The 20,507-nt window shown below is 36.8% G+C and overlaps 1 protein-coding gene across 9 annotated transcripts in view; it reads left to right on the top strand.

Moving 5' to 3' along the window:
* LRRC4C (leucine rich repeat containing 4C) overlaps positions 1 to 20,507 on the top strand; it is a 1,157,697-nt gene that overhangs the window by 194,210 nt on the left and 942,980 nt on the right. For 4 of the 9 annotated variants that reach the window (XM_070228640.1, XM_070228634.1, XM_070228639.1 and 1 more), the window contains exon 2: positions 14,132 to 14,320. The exons of 4 other annotated variants lie outside the window; for them this stretch is intronic. The gene's annotated coding sequence lies outside the window, so the exon portion shown is untranslated. Of the gene's footprint in view, positions 1 to 14,131; positions 14,321 to 17,667; positions 17,748 to 20,507 lie in introns of all 9 variants that reach the window. One more of the 9 variants, XM_070228632.1, reaches the window with a different exon arrangement.

Raw genomic sequence — 20,507 nt, 5'->3', positions numbered from 1 at the left:
TACCAAGTAAATAGTCTTATAAGGCAGATATTATAGCTGACATGTAAATTAAGGCTACCTTGTCTCTGTCAGCTTTTCTATTCTGAATTTCCTTGCTTTCCATATTTAAGAGAGAACTCCTTTCCCTTGCAAAAATCTCCCTTTCCTAACTAGCGGAGTATCATTTGAATGCACAATTGCCATTAACCCATTTTGTATTTTAGTGTTCTGTACCTGAGCATTGATTCCCTAATATGACTCTGAGCTGACAATAGTAGATAGTTACATTGTAATACCCAAGCCAGATAAAAATTATTTTTGGTGGTTAAGAGAAGCAAATGGTAGTTCCTGCTCTTGCAATCCTAAAGGCCAAAATGTTCTTGATACTTTATAGTGCTGATCTCTGTGACTTCCATTTAAGTATTTATTAAAGCTATAGGAGAGCAGAATTTGCCGCCACAAAATGTGTCTCTTTTGCTTGATTATTTTTAAGAACATAAGACTCAGGAAGAAACTTTGACCTTCTCCCTAACTGCCTGAAAGAATTTTAGAAGGCCTGTTCCAGGAAGGAGCTGTCACCATAGATGTCTATAATATAATAGGAACTACGCGTGGTAGATAAGGAAGAACCTAGCAAGGCCCATTTGATCAGGCTTCTCCATGTCCTATTGTCTCTACAAGGCATGGCAAACATTTGCTTACCAAACATTTGCTTTGCCATCTCCATGTGAATTGTCTGCCTCCCTTTTGAAGTCCCAAACCACTACCCCCAACGACTTCTTTTGTCTTTAGCTGAAGATGGTATTTAAGGTGGTTGCTTCAGCCATTTTGGTGAGTTACTCAGTCCTCCTGTGTTTCTCTCAAGTATGCATTTTTTTAAACTCGTTTGATTTTCTCCTGTTATTCTGTCTCATGTCAATTTAATTCTTAGACCAGCCAGAAGAACCTAGAAGGGTAGAAGGAAATTTCTTCCACCACCAGAAAGCACTTGAGTAAACTCTGAACTGCTGGTTAATAAATGTCCTGGTCCTACCTCCAGAAACATTTTGGGTTCACCTTGGGGTATGTGTGGGTGACCCTCTTTCTGAGAAAGCTCTTCAATTTTATAACTGAATGACCACAGTTGCCACTTCACTCCCCAAGTAGAAAGCATATAGGTCACCTTTTATTTACTAAAATCATGGCTGTGTTCCAGGCACTTCACAACAACATTAATATCAAAATTATTGATGTTTAGCTTCAGTGTGGAGTTGGCTTCAATGATTCGTTTTGGAAGAATGCAAGATTCACACAAACTGTTCTTTCTTCTACATTCTTTAATTTATACTTCCAAATCAGTACATACATTTAGAAAACAATTCAGGTTTGCCTTTTCTTTAGAAGTGTTTTCACAGTCCTACTGTAAAATTTAACATTTTTCTTTTTGTCAGAGTTCACTGTAAGAAGTAAACACATGAAGATCAATTGATATCCTCAAAAAACTATCTAATATACAAATCAAGATATCATATATTCCCCATACATAAAAACTATGAAATGCTTTTGGAATCTAATGACTGGAATAAATTTAACAGTATACAGATTTGGAGTTCATTTTTTTATTAGTTCATGAGAGCTTTATAACCTTTGACAGGTCCTTTTTCAGTCTGTTCATTTTTTATGGCTATTGGAAAGTTAACAGCTTAATTATATATAAGTGTAATAGATTGACTTTGACTTTTTTTCATTATTTGGGATAATTATCTCACTTCCTTCAGTTAAAATTCTATTTGTGTGTGAGAAGCAGAGATTCAAGAAGCGGTTATCAAAAAGTAGCCAAACTACCCTTATAGAGGAATCAAGAGGTGGCAGTTCAGGCTGATATGACAATTCCTTGATATCATCAGAGACCCATGCTCTTTCTATCTGTCTGCTCTGACATTCTTACTTCAAGGCTTCCATATTTGAAGTCACCTCATGGTTAGTAGATGAATGGTAAAGTTCCAACTGGCTAGCCTATGTTCCAGGAAGAAGGTAGTGGAAGGATAGGAGGTAAAAGCCATATTTAAGCTGATTTAGTCCCTATTTTGTAAAGTGCTTTCCCAGAAATTTCATCCTGAAAATTCCACTTCTATTCCATTGGCTAGAACTTAATTAAATAGCCACTTCTACCAGCAGGGGAGCCTGGGAAATGTAGCTGGGCACATTGCCACGCCAATTTTAGATTCCATTAGGAAGACCTAAGAGGAAAATGGTTATGGGAGATGCAGCTGGAATATCTATCTCATCACTCTTCATTCCTTGACTCATAGTTTTCATCCTGATTTTGCTAGTTCTAATTTTTTCCTTTTTATTTTCTCAACTCTATTTTTGAAGCAGGTGGTATGTAAAAAATAATAATAATTTAATAAGTAATAGCACTAATAGCTCACGTGTGCTTGAGAACTGTGCTAAATATATTACCTAAATGTTCTCTTTTTGTCATTTCAGAAACATGAAGAGGTTGGTTATATCTTTATCTTCATTTTACCAATGAATACATTGATATATAAGAGAGTTTAAGTAACTCGCTGAGATCACCCAGCTAATACATGAAAAATATGGGATTCTAACTCTTATATTTCTTTATCAAGAGACTCATCTGTTCATTAGTTTATATATTCTTCCATCCTACATATGAATGAGTTGATCTATATTACCTTACATCCTTAACAGAGGAAGAGAATTTTTGTTTTTGTTTCTTTCTCCCATTGTGGCTAAGCCAGATGAAAACTTTTCAATATTTCTTCCACCTTTTTCTCACATTTCACTCTACCTGCACCTTCATTTCACATAAAGACTTCATGTAAAGATGATATCTGGGGGAAGATAGCCTGAACTGGATATACCATACTGTCATTTAGCTTATTTGGATGAATGCTTGTAAACCCATCATGTTTGTTATTATTGTTCAATACCTAACCTCCCACCATATTGGAATCTCTCTAAGAGCAGTGATGGTGTTTGTATTGGTCATAGTTTTGGTTCCCATTCTAGGTATATAACTAACATTTATTTCATCCCTTTATTCATTCAACAAATTGTTATTGAACAGCTTTTAGGTTTCTACCACTCTCCGAGGAGCTGATGTCACCACAGAGAACAAAGTTCTTGTTTTCATGAAGCTTATTGTCTGCTGTATAGATAGGTGAAAGGTAAGCTAAAAAAATAGAGAGGTGTGTCATAATTCAGATAGTTAGAACAGTAAGGAGGAAATGAAGGGAAGATAGAGAGAGGAAGTGCCAGGATGGGGAATGGAAGAGATGGCTAAGTTTCCTCATTTGTAAGGTGATATTTGATGGGACACCACAAGGGCATAAAGAAGCAAGAAATGTGGATATCTGAGAAGAACATTCCTAGACAAGGGAGCAGTAAGTCCAAAGGCCCTGTAGGGAGAATGTGCCAGGTATTCAAGGAACAATAAACATGGAGAATATTGTCAAGAACCCATTGATAAACGCATTGATAAACAAGTGTAAAGCTTTGAAGGAGAAGGATGGAATCCACTTGTGAGGTTATTATTCCTGATCCAAGTCTTCCCCCAGACCCCAAATCTTATCTTAGAAATAGTATGAATGATGCAAAAGCTAAGAGTCAAATGAAAAGCAACTGGCGCCTGTGAATCTACCAGGCAATCACTGCCTTCCTCAAAGAAGGTACAGTCTTTGGCAATGAAGAGCAACATTTTCTGCATGATTCTGTCATAGCAGATGAGAATCATTGCATTAGGGGCTTTCCAAGAAATCATCATCTTAATAAATGCTTTACAAAATCTGCCAGATAGCATAGTTTCCTTTCTTTTACAGATGGGTTCAGGGAGATTATTGCTCAAGATCACAAGAAAATAGTAGCGAGCAACATAAAAATTTCAAAGGTATGACATCTTGAAAATTAAGTATTCTCCAAATTAAGGCAGTGTTATTAGGATAATTTTCAGAAAAATAAATTAAGACATAAAACATAGAGTTTTTTTGGTTGCCATTATTTTTGTAGTTATGGATAGCCAAAAAGAAAGAAAAATACGAGGGAAAATATAGATAGCATGGACATATGGAACAGAATCATGATAAAAAAATTAAAAAGATAAAGAACATCAAGATGGGGGTCATAGTGTACTCATCAAAATCTGTGCCCTAGAGTTTGAATATGATGCAATGAAGTCACCATTGTATTCATTTATGCATTCACTCATTCAGTCATCGATCAATACATATCTATTGTGTACCTACTATGTAGCAGGCAGTATGCTAAGAAGTAGAGATGTACAGTGCATAAAACATACAAGGTACCTGCCCACATGGAGCATAAATTTTAGGAAAAGAACTAAACCACGGTTAAAACGAGAACCATATAGTGTAGGCATTACTTTTCTGTTAAAAAGATGCAAGGTAAGTGGGTAAAGATTGATGAGGCATTTTTTTTAGAGTAGCCAGAATACACCTTTCTCAAGAAATGGCCTTTAAGCAGAGACCTGAGTAATGTAAGGGTAGGTTATGTGATAAATAGGGGAACATCATTCATGCACAAAGAACAATACTTACATAGATCTCAAGACGGGGGCACCTTAAGCATCATGTCTGTTTGGAAAGGTTGGCATCCTACTAATCAACCTTTTTTTTTTTTTTTTTACATCAAAGCTATCTGGGGAAAATATTTTTAGGAAGGTCTAAATCATGGAGGAAAAATAAATTCAAGTCTGTAATGTGCTGCTGTACTTACAATCTCAGATTATGCTGAGACCACAAAGTTTATTTTATTGCCTTAAGTTTTGTTGTTTTTATAACCAATTTTCTTTCTCTGTAAATATATACCTTCAAATTTTTATTAAATACCCACTGTTGGCCAGGAACTGGCTGTTTGCACATTTATTACTTCTTGTATTTTGTAGTACCTAAGCATGCATTCAGCCCTCAGGAGTTTGAGTCAAAGGAGTAGAAGATGCCATCTGAATATTTAAGGAACTCTACTGGGGGGCAGAACTTGTACACAAATTACTGTTTAAGACAGAGACGACGTGTATCATCCAAATAAGCATAATATCAGTATAGACTCCAGCGATACCAAAGTCTTTCTGGAAGAGGAGTGATTTAAGGTTTTGTGTATTTGGTCAATTTTCCTAATTTCTTTTCAATCTTCTAACACAATTTGTAATCAATTTTCCAGATACATTGGGTGGTACATAGATGAGTGAGTGCTTTGTAAGAAGTCATTTTAAGAGCGGTGGGAAGACTATGACAATTTCAACATGGCAGATTTCAAATTCATGATTTCTTAATTTTACTTGCTTACTAAATTATGACCTATAGCCATTTAGCAAAGTATAGAAATAAAATTTCACAAAATTGTTTATTTTTTCAGTTGTGGTGTCTGAAACCTCTGTGAGAATAATATGAATTTATGGCGAATAAAATAAAGGGAAGACTTTCTGTATTCTCAAATATGAGTAGAGTCAAAGAACAAAACCTTTGTTTTGTTTATCATTTGCGCGTGTATAAAGTAATACACAGATATTGAAGATAAGCTGGAAATACTGAGATATCTAAAGAAGTCATATTGCTCCTGTTGGTCCTGCAATCCAGGAATCATCATTGACATTGTTGTGTGTTTTCTTCCAGGCTTTGATCCTTATACAATGCATCTTACACGAGTCTCCTATAACTCAGACTGAATGCAAAATTCTGTTCTCTAATGTTATTATTTAATATATGACACATAGTTTTGCATATTATTGCAGTTATCAGAACTAAAATTTTCAAATAGAAGTAACTATTCAGCTGATATTTAATGTTAAGACTTTTCTAGGTGTCTTTTTTTTTGTAATATTATAAATAATGCTGATATTAAGAACCTTTATTTCCTAAGGCCAAAGTTCCGTTCTATCTTTTCTGTAACTTGTTCCTTGATTTTTCCAAGTGAAGGGGATGGCTCTTTCACTTGAACTTCCTTCACCTTTTGATTCCAGTTCTTTAGACTATTTGCACGTGTGAATTCTCTCTTCTGGTAGGAATAAAAAGATCTTCAGAAGATATTTGTTAAACAATTGTCTAAAGGAAGAGCAGTTAAGAATTATGATGACTTTTCTTTTATTTAGCTTTTATTTTAAGACTCATTGTCAACATACTCACTTCTTTTGACAGTTGCCCAGGAGATTATATTTCCTTCAGGTTAAATGCAGAGTTGTTGAAATTCAAACATAAGTTCTTTCAACGAAGCCTCTTATGACTGGCAGAAGTATTGACTTAACAAAACATTAGCCTTGGCAAAATAAATCTGAAGTGGCAGCCAATTCACAAAATTGTTAATTGTTCTCACTTGACCGTGTGTCTTAGTTGGCATTTGGTCTTTCACTATGATATGTATATATACAGGCAATCTTATGTCCTGCTAATATTATTTAAACTTTAGCACTCTGAATTACTCAAAAGTATAATTCACAAGTCAAATATTTTATCTTTCAGTTATTTAAAGTATAGCTTATACTAACAGATATCAAATAATGAGGATATGTATAGAGAGAGAGAGAGAGAAAGAGACAGGACATACATATATATTTATATTATATTTATACAATCTGTTGATAAATAAAATATTGTTATTCATCCTACACTCATTCAGTCAATTAATATTTCCAGAATGTAGGTGACGTCTTTGAATACAGGACTTTTGAAATGTGGCTTCTGTCTTAAAGAAGTGGTTCTTAGCCAGGGATGATTATGTGCTCCCTCTTTAGGGTATTTGACAATGTCTGGAGATGTGGTTGGTTGACATGTCTGCTGAGGGATGAGTGCTAATAATATCTAGTGCCTAGAAGTAAGGGATGCTGCTCAATATCCTGCAATGCACAGGACAGCCCACAGAACAAACAATTGTCTGGTCTAGTATATTAATACACTGAGGCTGAGAAACCCACTCCTAAAAGATCTCACAATCTCAGGGTAGGAGGCAGGCAAGTTATTATATCAGTGGAATTAAGATTATAATAAGTACCAAGGATAAGTTTGTCTGGTAGAGATACAAAGGAGGGTGTTGTCATCTTTCCCTGGAAAAGATTGAGAGATTTGAGAAAGTGATGTTGGGCTGAAGAGGGGAAGAAGGGGCAAGGAGAAAACATTTCAGGGAGAGGCAAAGCTGGAGCAAAGTCATGAACATGTGATGCTCCAAATGGCTTAATTAAACTGGAGTGCAAAGTGGTGTTATGGAGCCCTGTGAAGAGTAAATCTAGACCAGTAGTCAAAGGCTGAATGATCAAGAGTCAGTTTTGTCAGCTAAAGAGTTTGGACTTTATCCTATAGCCAAAGAAAATCCATTGTAAAGACCCATGGGATCAAAGACTATGGAATAGTTTCTTTTTTTTTTTTTTTTTAAAGTTAAAATATCTCTGGAAGACAAAAGAAAACTGGAAGAGAACAAAAATAATTAGAGGCATGGATGTCAACTTGGCTAATAATTAAATAGTGCATGTTAAAATTTTTAGAGGCTGCTCTATCCCACAAGAGCTGGGGTTTGATGGTAGCTGCTGTATAATGGTAATGCTAAGAAGGCCGAATGGATGGAATTTTCCCCTCCTTTGAATGCAGGATTTGAGATCTCAAATAAGAATTTTCAAAAATGAGTTACTTATAACGTTAGAAGTAGACTAGTTTGTTCAAGGAGAACATCAGAAGAGAAGGCTGATCCTCAGAAAGCACCAATATTTAGTTATCAAGCATAAAAAGAGAAATTAGCTGTTACATGTTACAGTAGGTAATCAGAGATATGATGGGGACAAACAAAGGTGGCATAATGAGATAGAAAGATCATGGGGGCATCTGGTCAGTATTTGAAATTAGGCTGCTGTAGGAATATTCCATTTCCACTCCAAATCAATTAAATTATGAGAAAAGTACTTTTGAAATATTATTCAGGGTCAAAGTGAAGAAAGGGGACTCCTGGGGCTGGCCCTGTGGCATAGTGGTTAAGTTCGTGTGCTTTGCTTCAGGGGCCCAGCCTTCACTGGTTCAGATCCTGGGCACAGACCTACAGAGTGTTCATCAAGCCATGCTGTGGCGGCATCCCACATACAAAATAGGTGGAAGACTGCCACAGATGTTAGCTCAATGACAATCTTCCTGAAGCAAAAAGGGGAAGATTGGCAACAGACATTAGCTCAGGGCCAATCTTCCTCACCAAAAACAAAAGAAACGGGGCTCCTTAGATTCCAGAATGAGGGAAAAAATTAAAGGTAAGATCAATAATCAGAGACCTCAAATCTCAGAGTTCCCAGAACTAAGAAACAAATCTTAAATGCTGGGTCTAACATTTTAGTACCCCCAAAGGGAAGCCCAGGCCACAGGCTCATGCAGAGACTTCATGTGTATTACCTGCAAAAAGCTTTGAGGCAGAAGGTTATTCTGCTATGTCCTTGAAAGTAGGACTAAGGAAATTCTGACCACTAGCCATGAGTGAAAATGAATCATTTTTGAGAAACTGGCAATATGAAACAGCTCTATGCCAACTGCTGAATCCAAAATTTGTACTACTTATGTGGTATGAGAATGGCAAGTGGAGAAATTAAGAAAATCCTAATATTAACTCAGTGAAGCCAGTGACAACAATGAAGAAATGCATATGAGCTGGTACTCAGTGGGTGTTGCTACAAGCGTGTGCCCCTGAAATACTTCTGTGTCAGTCAGCTTGGATTGCCATAATAGAATACCACAGGTCGGGTAGCTTAAACAGCAGAAATTTGTTTTCTCACAGTTCTGGAAGCTGGAAGTCCAAGATCAAGGTGCTGGCAGGGTTGGCTTCTGGTGAGATCTCTCTTCTTGACTTGCAGATGGCTGCGTTCTCACTGTGTCCTCACATGGGATTTCCTCTGTGCACATACTCCTGATGTTTGTTCCTCTTCTCGTAAGGACATTGGTCCCATTGGATTAGGGCCCCAACCTTATGACATCATTTGACATTAATTACCTCTTTAAAGACCCAGTCTCCGAATACAATCACATTGGGGATTAGAACTTCACTATAGAAATTTTGAGGAGACAACTTAGTCCATAACAACTTCCACGAAGGTGACTTGAGAGTAAAACATTTAAGTCACCTATGGAAACATAACAGAAGAGAATCGGCAAATACGAAAAAGAAAATTCACTCTGTAGAACTAGAGATGATAGAATTATCCAGAGGGGACATTACAATAAATGCGTGAAAGTTTAAATAGATAAAAGAAAAAAAATAATCACAGACATCAGACTTGGAGAAGGACCCCAATCTTGAACCATGGGGCATAGGGGCCCCAAGATTTGAAGATTGTGAGCAAATACATTGGTAAAGATGTATATAAGTGTAAATAAGCATTAGTAACTTGGAAATAGACCTGATTAAATTAACCAGAAATGCAGATAGATGTAGATATAAAGAAAAGAAAATAACTTACTACAGAAAACGTACAAGAGAATTTTTTGAAAAGGAGGATAGAGAGAAATGAAAGATATTATGGCTCAGAATGTTCCTGGACTGAAAAGGATATCAGTCTTCAGAATGATTGAATATACCTCATCCTTGACAGGATGATTAAAAACACGTCTACACCCAGATCTACTGCAGTGAAACTTCAGAACTCACACAAACAGAAAAAATCATGAAAGCAATCGAAGATGAAATATCTATTACAATCAAAGGAATGATAATTAGAATTACAGACGATGTGTTAAGTCATGATGAAGACAAGAAGTCTAATGAAATGATACTTTTAAAGGGTGGATGAAAAATATTTGCCAACCTAGAATTCTACACTCTGCCAAATTATAATTTGGGAGTGAATCTAAATTTTAAAAATGCTTCTGAAAAATACTCTGAGAACTAGAAATTCATAGCCTCACAATGGCAAAGAAAAACTGTTAGAGAGTGAAAATCAGAGGAAATGGAATTCTCTCCTCCCAAAATACGGGTGGGATGGTGAAGAAGTACTTTGATAAAAATAAAGGTAAATGTAAGCAAATTTGGACTGTAAAGAATAACATAAGTGATAGATAAATAGATAGATGACAGATATTGCTAATTTCCTGGTCATTTAAGGCAAGATATTTTACAAGGCAAAAAGAAGACAAATTAATGTGGTAGGTTAGAGGAAGAAGTTTAGTGTGCATAAGCTCTAAAGCCCTATTTGGTTTGAGAGGAGATTAGATATACTGATTATCTATAAACTCTTAAATATATATGTTTAAAATCTGACTGAACATCGACTGAAAATAAAACAAACATGTAATATCCAGACAAAGAAAAGGAAAAGGAAGGAGGAATAAGGAAGCCTGTGTGGATCTAATAGTAAGGTAAAAATTTGGATGTAAAGCATAGGGATCAACAAGAGGATAATAGTTTCTTCTGGGGAGCCAAGGAGTAGAATTGGGAGGATTACAAAGTGAGCTTCAATTTTTTCCCATATAAGATGTCGGTTGTAGAAAAAAGAATAATCCAATAAAGCAAAATGTTTAATGTGCATTAAATCTGGGGATCCTCAAGATTTGATGGTTGTAACTAATTGGTATATTTCTTTATATTTCAAATACTTAATTATCATATTAACACGTTAAAAAATGTACACTGGTATCAGATAAGACTGTGTTCTTATCCCATACCTCTTACTTACTATGTAATTCAGGTAAAGTCATTCAGTTTCTTTAGGTTTCACTTGCTTAATTTTTAAATGTGTCCAATATTACAATATCCCCTACCTTCCAGGGTTGTTTTTAACAATGTAAGGTGTATGCCACAGTTCTTGGAGAAAATGTGTCAATATATAGTCACTGTTGAAAATAAGGAGGCAGCAGAAGTATGAAACCAAAGGAGGGAGGAGTATTTAAAAAGGGAAAGCAGGTGACGTTTATTTCACATGCAAGCAAAGTGTTCAAATTACTGATGTGGACCATTGGGTTTCAGTCTTACGAGGTCATTGGCGAAGTTCACCTGAGTGGTTTGGGGAGATGGGTGACAGCAGAAGATGGTAGGCATGGGTCAAAGAGGGGAGAGGACAGATAAGCAAATACTTGCAGCATATTGTTTGAAACAAGGAGACAAGGAAAAAAATCACGTACTTATTTATAGAAGCAAAAGAAAAAACAGGAGTTTTAAAAATGGGAGACTGCAAATGTGAACTATTTTAAGTTGTTTGGTTGTGGGGAAAAATAGGTCAGTAACGAGAGATAGAGGGGCGTGTGCTCACGCGCACATGAACGTGTGTGCATGTTGTTAATGGTAAGGGTTTTGCCCTGTTAAGAGACTGAAAGGAGAGGTCTGGTAGCAATGGGGAAGGTGAGAGTATAGGAACAAAAGTAGAGCACTGATGGATCAATGTCCTAGAAGAGACAGGGTGTTGGAATTGAGAACATGTGTGGAAGAGTTGGCCGTAAGCAAGAGAGAATCACTTGTTTGAGATTAGAAGGAAGTTAAATGTGAGCGCTGACAGTGTTAAGTGTCTACATCTGAGGGCAGGTCATTGAGGGAGTTTATGACTCTGAACTTCAAATTTGTCTGTAAAAGATGTGAGGCAGTGTCCTCCACTGAGAAAGAATGTGTGTAATTTTTGTTATTTTTATTGTTTTTTGTTGTTTGTGTGTTTCGTCCCTATCAAGTGTGAAGACTCAAGCATTGAAATACTCCATGAGGTATGTTTCCTCTGATGGAAAAATTGATTCAGGTCCAACTCCCCTTCTCTGAAGAGGGGTTTTTGGATGTGAACACACATGATTTGAGGCCTCAAATCACCATACTCATTTCAGAAAGTCGTGAAAGTTCTACAGAAGGGAACGACGTGTGAGAGTGCCTGGCTAAGCCTTTTGGGAAATAAACAGGAACCAAGACTCCACATTTCCATGTCCTCTACAAAACCAGCTTTCCAAAAATAGACTCATACATGCTGTAGTCACAGTTGAATGTCGTGTTTCTATTATTGCGATGACATAAAATCATTAAAGCACTGCTAGTAGTAAAAGCAGTCATATCTGATAATAGAACTGCTCTGTAGCCATTCAAAGCGAATTGCATTTTAAATGACACATGGAGAGCAATGTCCTCCTGAGGCGGGTGGCATGGACTGAGGTTTGACTTCCACAGTAATTTATTAAATGTCCTCCTTTGATATCGCTGCAGTCCTCAAGCTCCTAGTTCTGAATAGTGGTGTTAAACTTGCTGGAGTGCATAAGCACAGTCATAAGAAGGTTTCAAATATTCTTCTGAGTCATCTGCTAAATTTTTAATAATATTTCCTATATTTAAAGTAATTGAAAAAATATTAAAAGTTCCTGATATCAAGACTCAAGCCCACTCCCTTCATCCCTCAAAGTTCTTTGTCTAGACTTCTCTTTGCATCACATTTATCACACAAGTAGAATTACCACTACCTACTATATGTCAGGCACGCTATCTCAGTTAATCTTCATGGAGCCCAATGAGGCAGATATTATGGCCATGGACAAATGAGTACACTGACATTTCAATATTGAACTCAATATTCCCAATATCAATTGGAATTCAAATTTAGTTCTGATTTTTTTAAAAAAATAAGAGATTTAAAGGAGACATTGAATCAAGTGTCTTTAAAGTTCTGAATCTATTAAAGACGATACACGGAAGTTTTGGCTTCCTCAGGCATTAAAATATCAGCTTTATTATCAGTAAAGCTATACTGAGAAACACACTTTGCACATAAGGCCAAAACAGACTTTCTATCATCCCCCTAAAACTGACCCCTGGGACCATGGTGAGAGGTGGAGTTACAGAGCCAATTACTTGCATTTGGAATAGAGCCTGTTCTTACCTTCCAAGAGTGGATAGTCCAGGTGCACTAATCCTATACAATAGGGCCACTCCTCTTCTTGAGGTGAGGGAAATGGTCAGAAGTATGGGATTGGATTCTATCCAAAACCTCAAGGGAACTGGAGGCTTGTCAGTAGAGGAAATGGATGATTCTCCCCTGAATACGGCACATGGCATCTCATTCTATCAATTTTATTGGTTTAATACACTTAAGAGTTTCATTTTCTTGTACATAATGAGCTTGAGATTAATAAGTGTGTTGATCAAACCAGGACAAAATACCAGGAAGCTCACGCTCTAGAACTGATGAAAGAACATTTTGTTAGAGGCATTCACAATGGTAAGAGTTTCTACGCTCTCCAATTTCCCCTTGTTCTTTGGGGGCAGCACATAGGGATCTAGTAAATCTAAGCATTGGACTCCAGGAGGCTTTTAAGGAAGTCATTAGAAAAGCAATATCCCCTCCCTGTCATGATTAAGAGCTGGAATCCATCAAATATGTGTATGGCATAGTCTTGGCTCCAAGTCTTGTTCTGCCAAGTTGGACACCCATAATTGAGAGAACACAAGCCTCTTCTCTGACAAGATCAGTGTGCCAGTGTGTAAACATTGGAGTTCCAGCTCTTCGATTTACTTAAACATGGCTGAATCTGCCACCTCAACATTTTACCAGAATGGATTGCTAGAGTATTTTGCTGAGGCTGACTTGCGCGTGATCTGCAGGAGGCCAGATCCTTCTCTGGGAGACTGGCATGCAGGGGACAAATTTGGAACAAGCCAATTATTACTTTTCAATCTTGGCCTGTTTGTCTTCTTGTTTCACCGTGGTGCCTAATACAGTGGATTGCAATATGTAACTGTTGAGGAAAGGAAATAACGCATAGACGAAGTAATGAATGGATAATTGTACAGGGAAAAAGTATAGTCATTTGGACTCTCTCTCATACCACCTCTCCCTTCTGCTCCTTTTCGAGAGGTGCAAACAGATGCCTAAGGACTAATTTGGCGTCTGCTTTCCAGCAGAAGTCTAACTCTCTTCTGTATAATAACTCTCTTCTCTGAGCTGAAACTCAGACCCACTTAGTCGTCAAATAATCGCCACGACGTCAACAATGGAGTGACAGACTGTGAGAAAAGGGCTCTCTATGTCTCTTAATGAAAGCCCTCAAGTTTATTTTTTAGTTCCTTTTGAGATGTGATAAAATCTCCCTTATTGGTGCTAAAAAATCCCCTGGAATCAAATCCTCAATTTTAATAATAGCCAGCACTTTTTAACGTTCCCTATGTGCGGGTGCTGTGATAAACACTTGACATAGATTATCTCATTTAATCCTCACAGAAACCAAATGAAGTGTTTACTGTCATTATCCCTATTTGATGAAGAGGATACTGAGGCTCATAGAGAATTAATAACTTGTCCAAGATCGTCTAATGCCAAGTAATCGAGAGTGGATGACCTGAAAGCACACACACCAGCCGGGACCAGCCTTTTGTTGAGGGAAAACTTACAGAGACAGAGAAGTAGCAGGTGAGCAATCTTCCCAATGCCAGTTCCACAGAGAATTGGCAGGCCAGACATTGTACTTGAATGGGGTCTCAGTCTTGAGCTGTGGGACTCATAAGCTGCTTGGTTGGGGGGACACCAGCCCTTCCCCTAGGATGATTTGTTGCTGTCCAAACTTTGTGGTTACAGTTCTGGGATGTGGCAGAATTTTAGCTTCCAGCCCTGATCTTTAACCTCAGCATAACTGAGAGCTCACCAGCCCATCCATGTGTGTTTGATCAGAGTCTAGGACCCAAGGCTTGTGTTTATAGTGGAATGGCGTTGGAGATTCTTGACCTTCAACCCTGTTCTGCCTCATCAGCATTCTATCAGGATGTCTGCATTAAGTGCTCAGTATAGGCAGTTTCCTTATCTTCTGGGTTTTAATTTCCAAATTATCCTGCTCTTAGGGCGGAGAGGCAGTGGCAGCTGTCTCTCTGGGAAGCCAGACTGCTGGGTATCCATGTCAGACAAATTAGTTCTTGCCTATCGCCTAGCCATTAAGTGGTGAAATCTTTATTTAAGCACTGCAGTCTGATGTCAGAGTCCCTGGTCTTAAATAATTTGCAATAAGCACTTGATGTAACTATCCACACGCGCATTTCAAGTAGCATCATAGTCTACAGTACATGCTTTTCAAGTCCTATATTTTTATCTTGTGTTCCTAGTTGACCATTTTAAATACTTATGTACTATTCACTTATTTCTAGACCTTAAAACTCACCATTTTGCTACTGTGTGCCCCATTAGAATGTAAGATTTAATTTGGCTGTGAACCATCTAAAGAGGATGTGTGATTGACTGTAGAATTGATAGGCTTATTCACTGGGGTGTGTTTTGGGGGCTGGATGGAGGGGGTGATCCTAAGAGGTAAGGTTCCTTAGAAGAAATAGTAAGTCCAAATTTGGAGTTTGTGACGTCTGGCTGTCTATGGGTAGCTTTAGGAGATTTTATACTAGAACTAATGATATTAAGAACTTGTCTCCGGGTCAGTTGGGTTATATGGTTACAGAGTTACTTCTTATCTTGAATTCTATTTGTATATGTTTCAATGTCTAATGTCACCCTTTCCAATATTTCTCAGTTTAAATTTATAAATATAAAGTGTCTTGAGGTAAGAAAAATCATCAGTAATTTAATAGTGTTAGCAGCTTTACCACCAAATATAAGCTTCCTGAAGTCAGAAGTGTGATCTGTTTTGTTGATTGCTATATACCCCATGTATAGGTATTTGTTAGAGCAAAGTTGTTGCTCAATAAATACTTATTGTTTCAATAAAGAAAGTAACGAACAACTCTTTTTCTATGAAAATTAATTATGAAATCATTTGAATTTTCTTGGGCCATCAAGGTATTGCTTTTAGTTATGTTTATTTAATAAATTAGGTAGAGGTGAAGTGAAAAATTTTTTCATACCAAGAATTCTTTATGTATGATTATAATGAGATGGGAAAAGTGATCGCTTTCCTTATTTTACCGCATCCAAATCATTTGTTTTTCAATGGGAAGGGCCAATATTTCCAAAAGGGGATTTTTAAAAATCTTCTGATTATAAGAACTTTCAGGTGTGTAGAAGTATGTATATGTGTGTGTGTCTGTATATGGGGAGGGAGGGGGGTTAATGATTTGAAAAGTATACTCATTTCTCATGATCATCCTTTGTTTTGGATATATGATCCTCCTCTCCCCTCATAAAAAGAAAAAGAGAATGTTAAACAGGAAGAGACCAGAGAAATCCCTACTTGCACAGCTCTCCCTTGAAGGCAGTTATTTCATATTATTTAAGAGAGTGAGGTCTTGTTTAGTAGCTGTAAGTCTTTGAACAAGTTACTTCATCTTCCTGTGCCTATTTTTCCTCATTGACAGAAAGAGGATAATAATTGTACTGACTCATAAGTTTGGTGTGAAGAATCAGTGTGTTGGTACATGTAAAGCATGTAGAATAGTGCCTGATACAAAGTAAACACTCAGTAAACATTATCATTACAATTATTTCCATATCCTGATACAAAATACATCACCTTATCCAGGCAGATTATGCCAGTCAGGAAGGGCACGATCCCTGGTTTCAGCTCCAAAGTTTCATGATCCTATAGAGAGTTGTCTCTTAATGAAAATCCCACTCAAATCAGACCCAAACACGTATCTGTAGAAACTTAATAATACCTATTGTTTTCTATTGAAACTGGGTTTCCTAGGACCCCTCCAATCCTGGTGGTTTTGTCCTCAATCTCTGAGAATGTGCTAGCTTTCTTTCTAGTGTTTTTTAAACTTGGGCTAGCCAAAATCTGGCATGGGTGATAGAGGAGGAAACAGTCTCTGCGCCTCTGAAACCTCAAATGGCCCCACATCTAAATGCAAGCGCAATTCAACAGAGTTTGGAAGGAGCAGAATGAGGCCAATATGCGGTGTTTTCCCATCAATATTTCCAGTCTACTGTTGAGGCAGAAGATTAAGCCACATGGTGTGATGCTTCTGCTAGGGCATGAGTCCCGTGGTAAATAAATAGAGACCCTTCAGGCAATGAAAAATTTAGCAATTCTAAATATGGCTACACCTTTATGTTGAAACACACAAACAGCCACCTGGACTTTGAGAAAATGCGAAGATTTCTTGAGTATTAGCTGAAAGCAGTCTTCTGATTGTGACTGCAGTTTACTTAATGGCCCTTATCCATTTGACTGTCTTCCCAATGACCGCCTCTCTGACTTTCTTTTGATAATTTGAGAATCTGACCACACAGATGCCAAGGGTGAAAAGGATCTTCACCCCACTGAACTCCAAATAGCAACTCTCTGTTCTCATTCCCAGAGGAATGTTTGTGTCTTGTTAGAAGTATTTCTGCTGTACTATGATGTCTACAGAAAAGAATAACGACCAAAGCTTCTCGTTAACTACATTTTAATTGATTTTGTTAAAAAGTCAGCTCACCTTCATCTCAAAGTGAAAACAAAAACAAACTTCTTGACTTAATAAATGAAATACACATATAAAAGTTAAGATGATTTTTGGTCAAAATAATGTGAAAACAATGTAGACTCTCTCACTGTAGTTTAAACTTAGATCCAATCGCTTTTTTTAGTAAAAAGCTAAATCCTTACAAAATAGACATATACACAAACTAAAATATACAAAATTTTTTAAAGATAATTTTAAGACAGGTATTTGATGAAGCCTATTAATGTGCCCTATAGAAATGTACAGCTCTCACATTAAAACTCCTGCATTAACTCAGTTTATTGCCAGACCTTTGCAGTCAGTGCATCTCAGGACCATACTGTGCAGTGAATGGGTTACAGGTATGCCAACATCATAATCTCTTTTTGTTTTCAGGGTAGCAAGGTATGATCAAGGGTGGCTAAAACCTTGAGGTCTTTCTCCTCGCGTTATGAACAAGCACAACAATTTCTCAAGTAAGCCATAGAAGTCTTATTTTCTACAAGACCCTTAACATGAAATAGTTTGAACACACTGCTAAAGAATTGTCCATTTATTCTTTCAGTGGACATTTATTGAATACATCCTGTTAACTATAAACAAATGTATTTATATATAGATATGGGTGGGGTAATAAAGATGGCTGAAGTTTGCTCTCTGATCTTGAGGAAGTCATAGCCTGTAAGGGGAGATAGATACCCACATCACTCAGTCTACTACCATTTGCCATATGTGTAGACCTGTGGGAGCAGGAAGGAGAGTCAGTCTAATTTGATTTGGAATGAGAAATAGGGTGAAGACACACATCACAAAAGAAGTAATGTTTAACCAAACTTTGCAGGTTAAGTGGAGTTCATCTGGAAGATTAGGTGTCATAGGATTGATTCTCCAATAAATAATTTTCTATTACAACCTTTTTAATGATTGCATACTATTCCATCATGTGGACATAACACAAATAGTTTAATTGAGTCCTTCTTTTTGGTCATTAGGCTTACTTAATTTTTTGGAAACTATAAACAACATTGATATAAAGATTCTTATAGCTAAATCATAGTACATGCCCTTGATTCTCTTCTTAGAATACAATCCTAGATGTGATATTACTGGTCAAAGGTCCAGCACATGTTTAAAGCTTAAATATATTTTCTCAAGCTAGTAGGATTCTCAAGTATAAGCGAGTAGGACTTTGAGTTCAGAAAAACTTGAGTTTAAACTATAAACATTTTGAGGCAGCCTTGGTGTCCTAGTGGTTAAGTTTGGCACATTATACTTTGGCAGCCCAGGTTCAGTTCGCAGGTGCAGATCTGTACCATTTGTATGTCAGTGGCCATGCTGTGGCGGTAGCTCACATACAAAAAGAGGAAGATTGGCAGCGGATGTTAGCCTAGGGCAAATCTTCCTCAACAAAATAAATAAATAAAATAAAATATAAACATTTCTTCTTTTGGTTATTTGATCTTAAACAAGTTGCCTAACCTTCATTACTCTTAGTTTCTTTCTTTTTTTCAAAAAAGATGAGGATAACAATACTTACCTTGAAGTGCTGCTTTAAAAACTATAGTAGAGGTTAAAAATTACTTGTTGAATTCCCTTTGTATTTTTGACAGTAGGTGCGAGATAGCTGCTAAACTCTAGCACGAAATTCAAGTGTTCTAAATATTTCAAGTTAGTGTTATTAATTAATTTCTAACAGGAAATGTGTACCGCCTCAATAACTGCATGGTGTAGTCATACTAAATTCATCCTATGGTCCAAATTTCAAAAATTCTGACTCATTGTCCACATAAGTAACTTTCAAATTGCTGAATTGTGCTTTGACATTTGGTCTGAAACAATAGAAATGTTCTAGTATTGGATGAAGAGATAGAAGCCTGGAAGAAAATTCTTACCCTTCCGCTTATTGCCTGTGTCACTTCATCTCCCAGACCCTTATTCCTATCATCTCAAAACGGAACATAGGGTTCCATTTTCTTTGTGCTTCAAAGAATCAAATAAGTAATATAAATGAAAAAGATAGATCTCTAACTTGTGATTCTGATATAACCTATTATCCTTATTGGTTTTTAAATATTCCATGAATCTTTTTACTTATTGCAAAAGAGGAGACATCATGCAAAATGTACGCTTCTCTCATGCTTGTCAGTGTACTATGAGTTTTCTGTATTATATTGATGTGGGGCATTTTTGAGTTGAAGGATCTGGATTTATTTTTGAACTTCTGTCAGCACTCCATAATTAACATTACCCAGAAGAGAAATGCTATTTTGCCTCCTGCATCATCAACACAAGTGTCAGCAAATAAGGAAGGCATCATCTTTACCATTATTACTGCTAATGTACGAAGCAGAAAAGGACAGCTGGATTTTCACACACTGAGCTATTAGAAGCACTGGCATTTAGTGAAATCTGTTTTCAATTTCTACCTACGTTTTTTGCTTTAAGAATGTGTTTAAAGGGGAAAATATCATTTTTATCCCAAAGCTTATTTTTAAACTCCTCATTTGGGACATTCACTGATCTCAAAGTTGTTTATCTCAATGTCATTTTTCCTCCTTGACATAAAAATGAAGTTAATGTTGATTGCTTAGTGGCTATTTTACTTACTGGCATTTACTACCCTATTTTCTCTGTGCCCCAAATTCTCTGTAACGTTTCAGTTTCTCTCTGGTCTCCAATTTTGCTAAAATTTGTAATGGCGATGGATAGAAATAATCTTTTAAAATGAAGAGTTGTGAGGGCTAAATCTTGCTGCAATAAAGGAGCAGGGCTAGAGCTCAGATGTTTGCTATTTATGAAAGTAAAAATTCTGTAGCCTCCATAGTTACAGTGTGCCAAAATTAGGTAGTCTAAGGTAATTTTGTTCATTAAGGTTGATGGTTTTTTTTTAAAATCACGTAAATGTTGGGATTGTGAAATGGTACAGCCACTTTGCAAAGCAGTTTGGCAGTTCCCCAGAATGTTAAACATAGAGTTATCATATCATCCAGAAATTCTGCTTGTAGGTGTATACCCAAGAGAATTGAACATATATCTACACAAAATCTTGTACATGAATACTCATAATAGCCCCAGAGTGGAAACAAAACCAATGTCCATCACCTGATGAATGGAGAAATGAAATATGATACATGATATGATGGAAGATCATTTAACACTAAAAAGGATGAGATACTGATATACACTACAGGATTGGTGAACTGTGAAAACATTATGGGCAGTGAAAGAAGGGAGAC

The sequence above is a fragment of the Equus caballus genome, chromosome 12, assembly GCF_041296265.1.
Source record: "Equus caballus isolate H_3958 breed thoroughbred chromosome 12, TB-T2T, whole genome shotgun sequence".
Lineage (NCBI taxonomy): Eukaryota > Metazoa > Chordata > Mammalia > Perissodactyla > Equidae > Equus > Equus caballus.
Note: the sequence above shows the minus strand (reverse complement) of the source record. Positions and strands in the feature narration are given on the sequence as shown.